Source organism: Leopardus geoffroyi, chromosome A3 (genome assembly GCF_018350155.1).
Source record: "Leopardus geoffroyi isolate Oge1 chromosome A3, O.geoffroyi_Oge1_pat1.0, whole genome shotgun sequence".
In the NCBI taxonomy this organism is placed as follows: domain Eukaryota; kingdom Metazoa; phylum Chordata; class Mammalia; order Carnivora; family Felidae; genus Leopardus; species Leopardus geoffroyi.
In genome coordinates, this window is record NC_059336.1 from 124,269,590 (window position 1) to 124,281,672 (window position 12,083).

Below are 12,083 nucleotides of genomic sequence, written 5' to 3' on the forward strand. Positions count from 1 at the left end.
TATTGGGAATAACTTTGTTGCTTAAATGACTTCCTGAAAACATATTTATCCAAACAATAGATCACTCAACTATCTCCTTCACAGGACAACAGATCTCTCAACTGGGCACATCTGCTTGTTTATCAAATGACTTTACTCATCAGAATCATGGGATACAAGCAAAGCAAAGCTCAGGGGAAAATTCATAGCTAAAAAAATTTATATTTACAAATAAGACTCAAGTTAGGAAAAAGAATGCCAAGGAAAGCAGAAGGGAAGAATCATAAATAACGCATATGCAATAATGAATTTAAAAGGAAAAAACATATAAATCCAAGAAATGTTTTTTCCAAAAATCTTAAACCTACATTAACATAAATCTTTAGGTCATCTGATCAAGTGAGGAAATGGGCAATACCATGAAAGCACAAAAGTTGGAAATGATAAGGGAGTAACCACAAATAGAGGAAACTGCAAGATTCATAAGCGAATATTTTGCTCAACTCTTAGTAAATTAACTTGAGAAACTGAATTAAAAGGGTGGTTTTAGGAAAATATAAATTGCTGTTAGTTCCAATACTACTCAAATTATTCCAGAGCATAGAAAAAAAAAAAAAAAAGGAAAGAAAATGTCTAAATTCTTCTTATGAAGCTAGTGTAATCCTGGTAACAAAAACCCTAAAAGAAAGCCACATATTAATCCCACTTACGAATACCAATATAAAATCCTACATAAAATATTAACCAATAGAATATAGTAGTGTATTAACATAACATTTTATGATTGTTTATGTTTTTGAGAATACTCCCAAAATAGTGCCCTCCATTTTCATCAGGGTTCTTAAAAAAAATCTGAAGACTAGGAATAGAACATATGGAGACCAAAACATCATCTGGATTTCCAATAAAGGCTATATTAGGGTCCACAGTTGACATGTTAGTCCAAAGGGGCTGCACAGTGAACCCCAGAATTAGATTTACTCAAATAGCATTCAGTTAGGGTGGAGACTTGCCCAGGTTATATCATGGAGAAGCAAAGACCTCCTACATGCTGTGGGAAGCTAGCTCGGAGAAGAAAACAGAAATGAGCTAAGCATGCCCGGTTTATTCTTCCAAAACTTATATATCATGCAAGTCACTCCACTTTCCTGGGGCAGAGAGAAGAAGGGATTGAGAGAGGCCAGGAATATTACATTCATTTAGATCCTTCACCTTAGAGAGAAACATTGGAAGTGGAGAATACATTTTAGCTTTTTTAAAAAAAACAAAAAAATTCATTTGGTTTGACCATGAGTCTATGGTCTACATCCCTCAAGAAAGAGACCCATAAGGAGAGTCCTGCTCTTACCCTCACGAGGCTATTCCACCTAGAATTGGGTGATCTGGGGCTTCGATGGACAAGATAGATTTCTCCCCCAGAAGGCTATGAACTGGCCCAGAAGAGTACATTATATAATAAATCCAAAGCCATGCTATCCTCAAGGCTGAAATTTTATTCTCCATTCTTTTTTCTATCTTAATTTTTGTTCCTGCTGTGCTAAAACAGAGGTTATGCAATCAGTTTAAATGACAATCTTAAGGTACTCCAATGGTAAAACACAAATCCTTTTGTTGTCTTAGAAGCCCCCAACTGGAACCTTGAGGATGCAGTCAGCTAAATCCATTTTAGAGAAATTCAAGAAATTGAATAAGAACTGGGTAATAAAAAGATATTACTGAGTTATTGTTAATTTTATGAGGGGTGATAACAGTGCTGCTGTTTCTGTTATTAAAAGTCCTTATCTGTTAGAGACTCACACTAAAATATTTAAGGTTAAAGTAGTATCATTTTAAGAATTCTCTTTTAAATGTTTCAGCAAAAAAAGCAAACAGACAAAAGACAGTCAAGTGAACATACTGTAGATGTAGTAAGTGCTAGACTGTTAGAGATGTTCAAGGTATCTCAAAATCCCAGGAGCCTAATTCTGCTGCCTAGGAAAATTAGGGCAGTGTTACTTGAGTATTGGAAAATGCATACAGACTTTTCTGGTCTATTTGGGGGTAGGGTTACCAAGGAAGGCAACTGCATTCTAAACACAGGACATGGGATATGTAAGGGCACACAGGTTTGGATGTTGAAATACACATGGAAGAGCTCAGGGCAATTCATTAGTAAAAAATGTGCACAACCTTAGTGAAAACATATAAGGTACAAAGTGTTATTTGTTTTGATTGTGCAGAGTTATGACTAGAATCAACTTTTTTCCACTGGATCATGCCATTTCAGACCAGTTAATTTTGTTAAATTATCTCATCTAGAATGCCATTTTCCTTTTCCTTTATGAAAATACCAGCTATCTTTCAAGACAGGACTCAAGAATTCCCTTCAGTCAAAAGCTCTCCTTACTCAACATATAGTTAACTGAATTCCTCCTCTTCTGACTTAAGAGCATGCTACTCACTGTGGCACTGGATGATGAGCTCGTCTACAATATCAGGACAGTTTTATGCGGGATAATCTCATCTCCTGGGCTAGAAAAAGTTAACTCAAAGCAAGTCTAGAACAATACTTAAGATCTTATAGGACTTATCTGTGGGGCATTTCCCCAGACACAGGGAGAGGGCCAGATGTAAGCAGTCAAAAGTTCACACATCTACTCAACTCCCACAGATGCTCTTTGGGGTTGATATTTCAGTTTTACTAACCAGGAACAAGAATCACCCCCAAAATGAAAATGAATGTGGTTCTATGACCTCCTTAAATGTTACAAAAATGGGTAATGCCAGAACTAAAAGCTGAGATCCTTTAGTAATATTGGAATATTAACATTTCTTTTAAAAATTTTTGTTTTAACTTTGTTAATTTCAGTTAAGAATTCTAAAGAAAAGCACGAATGAAAATGGAATCTAAGAACGGATTTGAACTCTATGGTAACAATGTGACTACATTTTATTTTTTTTAGGAACTAGGCTATGAAAAGACAGGCAAGCACGACTCTTTTAAAGGTATCTAAATCCAAGAAGGCAAAAGTTTAACAGAGAAACCATAATGCAGGGCAGGAGAAGAGTAGACATTTTAGTTCCTCTGTTATGTGGTACCCAGGATCACAGAGGGCGGTATCTCTGATGGATAATTTAGAGAGCTGAATTGTAGGCTTGGGTCTCATTAAAGCTATTAAATATGTTAGCTTGGTTGGTTTAGGCTGAGAATAAGATGGCTTTGCAATTTTTAAGATCACAACATAATGTCTTTTTAAACTATAAATTAAAAAAAAACTAACACATATGGCTAAACCCAGAGAAAGCTCAATATTAGAGAAAAACATAGATTAGCTGAGTCGGTTGGCTTTCTGTCAAGACTAAATACTTGTCAAAAGTCACATCAAGCAGGAATATTCAGCCAACGACAGGACAAAGGTACACTGAGGGGAAATATTTGGTGGAAGAGAAGGCATAGTGTTTTGGCAATAGCTAACATTCTGAAGCTTGAAATCTACTTGTTTAATATTGTTCATTTGTTTACAAAACAGAAATGATCTAAGCCTTTATTTAGTTGGTATATTCCTTTCCTATTGCTGCTTCCACAAATTACCACAAATCTGTGGCTTAAAACAACACAAATTTACTCTCTTATACAGTTCTGGAGATCAGAACTTCAAATTCAACTTCACTGGGCTAAAATTAAGGTGGTGACAGGCTTTTGTTCTTTTGGGAAGATGTAGGAGAGAATCCATTTCCTCGCTTTGTCCAGAAATTGGCTACCTACATTCCTTGGTTTGTGGCCCCTTCCTGCATCTTCAAGCCAGCAGCATAGCACCTTGTTATCTGTTTCTTTGATAGAACTGTTGCTTCCACCATCACATTCTCCTTTCTGATTCTGCCCCCCTCCACTTTGCTCTCCTATGGCCCCTTGGTATTACATTAGGTCCACCTGGATGATCCAGGATAATCTCCCCATCTCAAGATCCTTAACACATCTTAATCACATCTGCAAAGTCCTTTTTGTCATGTAAGGTAACATATTCACAGGTTCCAGAGATTAGGACATGGACATCTTTGGAGGACCATTTTTCAGTCCACAACTGTTCAACAAATGGATGATATGGAAAGACATTTTGATTTACGAAAAATTCCATTTTTATTTTCCTAGGGAATTTCCATTAAAGTCTCCAATGAAAAATAAGAAGGAATAATTTGTAAAAGTAACAATATTACTAGTCCACAAAAACTAGGTTGAACAGAGCAATTCATTTCTGAGGAATCCAATAAAATGGAAACATACTGTACTCTAAAGGAATATTCATGTGTAGCTAGTCCCAATCTCTACTTTGTCTTTAATTTATAGTGATAGCTGAACTACATCTCCCATATTTTTCTTATCCTCACTGTACCCTGCCCTGACATTAAAAGCTTCCTTATGATGTGGGTTTCATTGAGGGGAATTAATGGGTCATATTGATGGATTAAAATGAAACATTTGGAGTTGCAGTTACATTATGTATGGTGAATGACCTTGAAAGTCTTAAAAATATTATTTTAGTCTCTCTGTAATATATATACATATATATATATATATATATATATATGAGATGTATCAAATATCTAAATGTTGATGTTTGCCAGATTTAAAAAAAAAAATCATTCTTTTTATAAGCAATGAACGCAATGCTATCATTGAACAGTACTTTTGCAAGAATTTCCAAGTCTCACAGCTCAAGTGTGCTGGCTTTTAGGGCCATCTATCTCTTTGGGTCTCTGCATAATTAAATGCCAGCTGGCACAGGATAGCTATAATATAGGAGTTAAATATGGTTTTATGAATGGTTTAGCTATTGATTTTTAGCTTACATTTAAGATAAATAAATCACTAAGTGGATCAGTTTTCTTGATCTAAGGTATTTGAAAAGATATTAATGTGGATCTCAGGGTACAGCAGAGCTATCCTATGGAGGCTGCATGAAGCAATTGTATGTTTCACAAGCTTTTAGTATTATCTATACTTAAAAATTCACAAAGAGGGGCGCCTGGGTGGCGCAGTCGGTTAAGCGTCCGACTTCAGCCAGGTCACAATCTCGCGGTCCGTGAGTTCGAGCCCCGCGTCAGGCTCTGGGCTGATGGCTCAGAGCCTGGAGCCTGTTTCCGATTCTGTGTCTCCCTCTCTCTCTGCCCCTCCCCCGTTCATACTCTGTCTCTCTCTGTCCCAAAAATAAATAAACGTTGAAAAAAAAATTAAAAAAAAAAAATTCACAAAGAATAAAATTCACTATTAGAGCCAATGGAAAACCACAATTCAAAAGTCACTGATATTTATGACTAGTGGTTCTATCTCTAGAACATATATTAAGAACAAATATTAGTTTTCTTCTACACTTAGAAAAAAAACTTTATTTTCTTCTGTGTCTTTGCTCTTTTTCTTCCTCTCGTCCCTTTTTACATAATCTTCAACCTACATATCCTAGTTCAAAGGGGGTCTAACCAAGATTTTCAACTTTATGTGCAATGGAATAATGAGGAAGAGGGGAACATATTCTACGACTAAGTGCAGGTCCTTCTGACATCCTTATAACATCCACCAGAAATATTCCTTCCTATCATAAATATCTAGGTGTTAACATTTTTCTGTTTCAATCTCACTGCTATTGTGGGCTCTCCATCCCTTCTGCAGTGTCCCCAACTACTCTCTTACTTCCATGAAAGGGTCCTCAACAACTGTGGCAGTTTCTAGGAGTTATCTTCAAGTGTCCCCACATAGCTGATCTGGGCCATATCAGAAATGCAGCCAATTTTCCTCTCTTTCTCATCAGCAACATCGCCCATGAAATGCCAAGAGGCTCTGACGCTACCTCCACTGCACTTTCTTCCTTGTAAGGGCTGCATATGGTTGACAGTCCCCTAAAATCATTTCATATCCTTGGACACCGTGCAGACATTTCTGTGCTCAACAAGAGACATATTTCCTTGGTATCATATTTAGTCATGGTAGTTCCTGAGGGGAACTACTTTGGGATCCCAAAATCTCTCATAGATTTTGTGGGAAAATTACTTCTGTCTGCTTCCTGCTATAATCCTTCTCTCTCTAGGACTCAGACACGAATTTGAATGGATAGGGCAAAAAGAAGACTATTATCTGAGACCATCATCCTGAACTCTGACTTCAAATTTCTCTTCCCCTTCTAGAGCTATATAAAGTGTTTGGCACAAAACTTGGCATGTAATAAATGTTCAATAAATATTAGATGACAAAAGTCTCTGTCTCTTCTTTTGGTCATTTACATTCCTTAGAGTTCCATAATTAGTCTATTCGACATAAGCCTCAATTTACATTTTAAAGGTTGCTTTCCATAAATGATTCCTTGCCACTCAGTCATGAAGTTAAATAATCAGAAAACCTTGCATCGCATCTTTTTGTGGACATTGCTACATCAATAAAATGTGGAGTCCATTCCTGAATGTTCTTATAAATGAGCCCCTGGATGTCTCTAGAGTAGATCAGCCACTGGCCAACAGCCAGTGAGGAACAGTGACTGGCCAACAATCACATGACTGAGCTCAGCTGTGGATTCTCCAGCCCCAGGGGAGCTTTGAGATGTCTGCGTTTCTGACCAATGAGCTTGGCTGCAACCTCATGAACGACTTTGAGCTAGATCCTCGCATCTAGGCTACTCCTAGATTCCAACCTTGCATCTAGGCTACTCCTAGATTCCTGAGCCTCAGAAACTCTGTGGGATAATAAATGCCTGCTGTTTTAAGCTGCTATGTTTTGGGTAATTTGTTAAGCAATAATAGCTTGTTAAGGAATAATAGGTAACTAATGCACTCCTTACTCTTGATTCTTACCCTTTTAGCTCCCCATCATCAGACATTAATGCCTTTCATTTGTTTATTGTGTTTCTGTGAGACCAAGTGTTTTCTCTTTGGATTGCCTTTGTGTCCTCAGCGCCTGGAAGAGTTTGGAATGTAATAGGTGGTCAATAAACATTGAGTAATGAGAGTCTAAAATTTTCATGTAAAAGGTTAAAATTTTTCAATTTCATATACTGTTGTTAAATCAGTGTACAATTGTCTAATTTTTTTTTTTTTTCAAAAATTTTTTTTTCAACGTTTATTTATTTTGGGGACAGAGAGAGACAGAGCATGAACGGGGGAGGGGCAGAGAGAGAGGGAGACACAGAATCGGAAACAGGCTCCAGGCTCTGAGCCATCAGCCCAGAGCCTGACGCGGGGCTCGAACTCACGGACCGCGAGATCGTGACCTGGCTGAAGTCGGATGCTTAACCGACTGCGCCACCCAGGCGCCCCTACAATTGTCTAATTTTATAGCCATGTGTGTTTACAGTAAACACTCTTGTGGAATGTTTGCCTACTCCCTATGATCCCCTTCACTGGAGCAGAGGGCCCCTCTGTATAAGGTACAATATGACCCCTAGTCCATGTCACTGATGATTGGACGACTGCTAAAAACCAGATCCAAGCTGAGCCAATCTGAAATTCTCCCTCTGAGTATTTGGAATTAAAATCAAGAGAGTGAGAAGAAAGAGCCTCCCTGTGTGGCTGTTCCTGTGTGTCAGTCTGCACAGCCTACAATGTACTGCCATAACCACACCAAAATTAACACAGAGGTGGATTTCTTTCTTCTATGTGTTCATCCCAGGATGATCAGAAGGCTTTATGCAACAGCAGCTACTCAAGGATACAGCCTGTTGGGACAGACACCATCTTGAATGTTGTCATCACTGTGCCAAAGAAAAAGCTAAAACTTTGAAGGATCTCACACAAGGAATCAACTGCTCAGCCTGGAAGTGACATAACATTTTTCCTCACAACTCATTGGACAGAACTGCTCACATCCTCTTGGTCTCTCTCCTCCTCTCACTCTCCCCCCAAGTATAAAGGAAGTACATTCCTAGCAAATGCCTAGAAGGTAGGAAGTAGAAACTATTTGAACAGCACTAATGACTCCTCATCTAAACACAGATTGCATGAGCCATGAACAGCCATATACTTTCAGGTAGCCTAGGGATTGAAGAATGATGACAAAACAGATGTCCAGAGAGAAGTGAAGTCAGGAGAGAATTCTACCTCAGTTCCCAACTGTTTGTTTTTCTTTTTCAGGTCCTGTTTCAACTTTGTACTGAGATCTGAATGCATTCTTGCCCTTGGAGTTGGAAATCAATAATTCTATGTGGGATATGTTAACTTTGAGATGCCTATTTGGCTTTCAAGTGGAGATGTTGGGGAGGCCATCTGATCTATAAGCCTGGAACCTATGGGAGCAGTTTAGGCTGCCGATGTGACTTTGAGAGTTGTCTATAAATGGTATTTAAAGCTGTGGGGGAGGAGGGAAGCATTTAGATAGAGCAGTGGATGAAGGATAGTACTCTAAGATACGAGGCAGCTAATATTAAAGGACAGTATAGAGGTTTCTCAAAAAATTAAAAATATACCTACTATATGATCCAGGAATTGCACTACTGGGTATTTACCCAAAGAATAAAAACACCAATTCAAAGGAATATATGCACCCTATGTTTATCACTGCACTATTTACAATAGCCACATTAGGGAAGTGGCCCATGTATCCATCAATGGATAAAGAAGTGGTGGCATATACATTCAATGGAATATTATTTAGCAATGAAAAAGAATGAAATCTTACCATTTGCAACAACATGGATGGATCTAGAGTACAATGCTAAGCAAAACAAATTAAACCAGTCAGAGAAAGACAAACACCATATGATTTCACTCATATGTGGAATTTAAGAAACAAATGAACAAAGGAAAAAATAAATAAAAGAGACAAGCCAAAAAACAGACTCTTAACTATAGAGAACAAACTGACGGTTATCAGAGGGGAGGTAGGTAAAATAGGTGAAGGGGATTAAGGGTACACTTACCATGATGAGCACTGAGTAATGTATGGAACTGGTGAAACACTGTATTGTACACCTGGAACTAATATAACAAATATAACACTATGTATTAACTACACTGGAATTAAATTTTTTTAAATAAATAAAATACACGCAGGGAATGAGAATGAATGTAAGAATTATCTTCCACTAGATCTTCTGGCTGATTTCTTACCATTTAGGTCAGTTCAGATACTTGCCTGACTGCCCAACCTAATTTAGCCACTCTCTTTCACATTGTCCTTTAATTTTCTTTTATTACTTTCTTCTTTCTTACTTTCTCAATTATCTGATGTCCTTCAAGAAAGCAAAGATCCTTCTCAGAGAAGATATTTACAAATGACATATCAGAAAAAGGGTTAATATCCAAAATCTATAAAGAACTTACCAAACTGAACACCCAAAAACAAATAATCCAGTGAAGAAATGGGCAAAAGACATGAATATACACTTTTCCAAAGAAGACATCCAGATGACTAACAGACACATGAAAAAATGCTCAATGTCACTCATCTTCAGAGAAATACAAATCAAAACCACAATGAGATACCACCTCACACCAGTCAGAATGGCTAAAATTAACAACAGGCAACAACAGATGTTGGCGAGGATGCGGAGAAAGAGGATCTCTTTTGCATTGTTGGTGGGAATGCAAGCTGGTGCAGCCACTCTGGAAAACAATATGGAAGCTCATCAAAAAGTTAACAATAGAAGTACCCTACAACCTAGCAATTGCCCTACCTGGTATATATCCAAAGGATATAAGTGTGCTGTTTCGAAGGGGCACACGCACCCAATGTTTATAGTAGCACTATCAATAATAGCCAAAGTATAGAAAGAGCCCAAATGATGTCCATTGACGAATGAATGGGTAAAGATGTGGTGTGCGTATATATACGTGTATATATGTGTGTGTGTGTGTGTGTGTGTGTGTATATATATATATATGATGTGTATATGTATATATATATACATATATATGTATACATGGCATAAACATATATATACATATACACCATATATACACATATACACCATATGTATATATGTATATGTGTGTGTATATATATATACATATATATATATATATATATACACACACCACATCTTTATCCATTCATATGTATGTATATGTATATGGACACCATATGTGTATATATATATATATATACACACACACATATGGTGTGTGTGTATATATATATATATACACATATATATGTACATACACACACACATATGGTGTGTGTGTATATATATATATATACACATATATATGTACATATACAAACATACAATAGAGCGTTACTCAGCAATCAAAAAGAATGAAATCTTGCCATTTGCAACAACATGGATGGAACTAGAGGGTACGCTGCTAAGCAAAATAAATCAGTCAGGGAAAGACAAGTATCATATGACTTCACTCATATGAGGAATTTAAGATACAAAACAGATGGACATAAGGGGAAGGGAAGTAAAAAGAACATAAAAACAGGGAGAGGGACAAAACATAAGAGACTCTTAGATACAGAGAACAAACTGAGGGTTGCTGGAGGGGTTGTGGGTGGGGGGATGGGCTAAATGGACAAGGGGCATTAAGGAGGACACTTGTTGGGATGAGCACTGGGTGTTATACATAAGGGATGAATCACTGGAATCTACTCCTGAAAACATTATTGCACTATATGCTAACTAACTTGGAGGTAAATTAAAAACAACTAACTAAATAAATAAACAAACAAACAACAAAAAAGAAAGCAAAGATCTTTCTCTCTTGTCCCTAGCATCTGAAACAATACCTAGCACACAGCTGGCAATATATTTTATATATATATATATATATATATATATATTTTTTTTTTTTAAGAATAAATAAATGAATGCTGCAGTGCAAATCCATTTCACAAAAATATTTTGTGGATGATCTGTTGTAAATGCTAGAAGTGATGACAATTATACATATTCTTAGGTACAAATTACTATACATCAAGACGACTGTCCTCCCACCAAGCATTTCTCTATGACTACCATGTAATGCAGAGCCATGAAAAGAGTATGACCTGAGAAATAGCAGTAGCAGCAGCATTATCCCTGAATTTGTTTGAAATGCAAATTCTAGGCCCCACTAAAGACCTACTAAGTAAGAATCCCTGTTTCAACAAACTCTCTAGATGACTCTTATGCACACTAAATTTCATAAGCATTGATGGAGGATAAAACTAGAAAAGATTATTTGATTTCAAAATACCCAGACCTTCAAATAAATTAATACATGCATAAGAATATTAACACAGTCTTTATTCAAGGACTGCATGGAGCATAATTTGCAAGGAAGTCTCTTTCTTAATTAGACCTGGAAACCAGTGTGGAAAAAGATACTCACGTAAAAATTCCACAATGCAAGTTTACCTGGAATAAATGCCAAATGGATCCTATAAGCCTCACAGCACACTCCACTCCACTACTTGAGCAGAATCATCTGAACACAGCTTTACAGAATGCTCACCATGTCTCATACCCTATTCTAGACCTAGAGAATACAAAGATAAAAGAAGGAAGGGGTACTTGTCCTCCAGGACCTCACAGTCTAATGCTGAAGACAAATAAGCAACCTAACAGAATATAAATGGTGATATAGGACTAAAAAGGAGGGACCTCACCATACCTGGGGCACCAGGGAATGCCATTCCAAAGTGAATCTTGCATCATATTTTGCAGTTGGGGGGGTGGTGGTGGAGGGATTAGGGAATGGAGGAAGAAGAGCATACTGGACAGAGGGAAGAGTGTGCACAAAACAAATGAAAGCTTTAATGAAGACAGCACGAGCATTCCAGAAACAGCAAGAAGACGTGGAAAACAATGAGGCTGTTTCAAGTAATCAGGTATAGAAGAGTAAGTGCTTCAACAATAGCAGAGGGAGTGGGCACTCATCCAAGCATTATGTACCATATAGAGTTGTAGAATCCAGCTCTGCCAAGTGAGGTTGGACAAGTTAATTTTCTGTGCCTTACTTTATCGTGCAGATAAAAATGGAGATAATCATAGAGTGGCCATCAGTCTGGAAAGAGATTTTTGTTTTTAAGTGATTGAACTCTCTTGGTTAGGTTTTCTGGCATAGGCTTATTTAATGAAATCAGAGACATAAATCACTTGAGCAAAGCACCACAAATGTATTCACAAGGATTCAAAGAAAGGCTGCATTAGTTAATCATG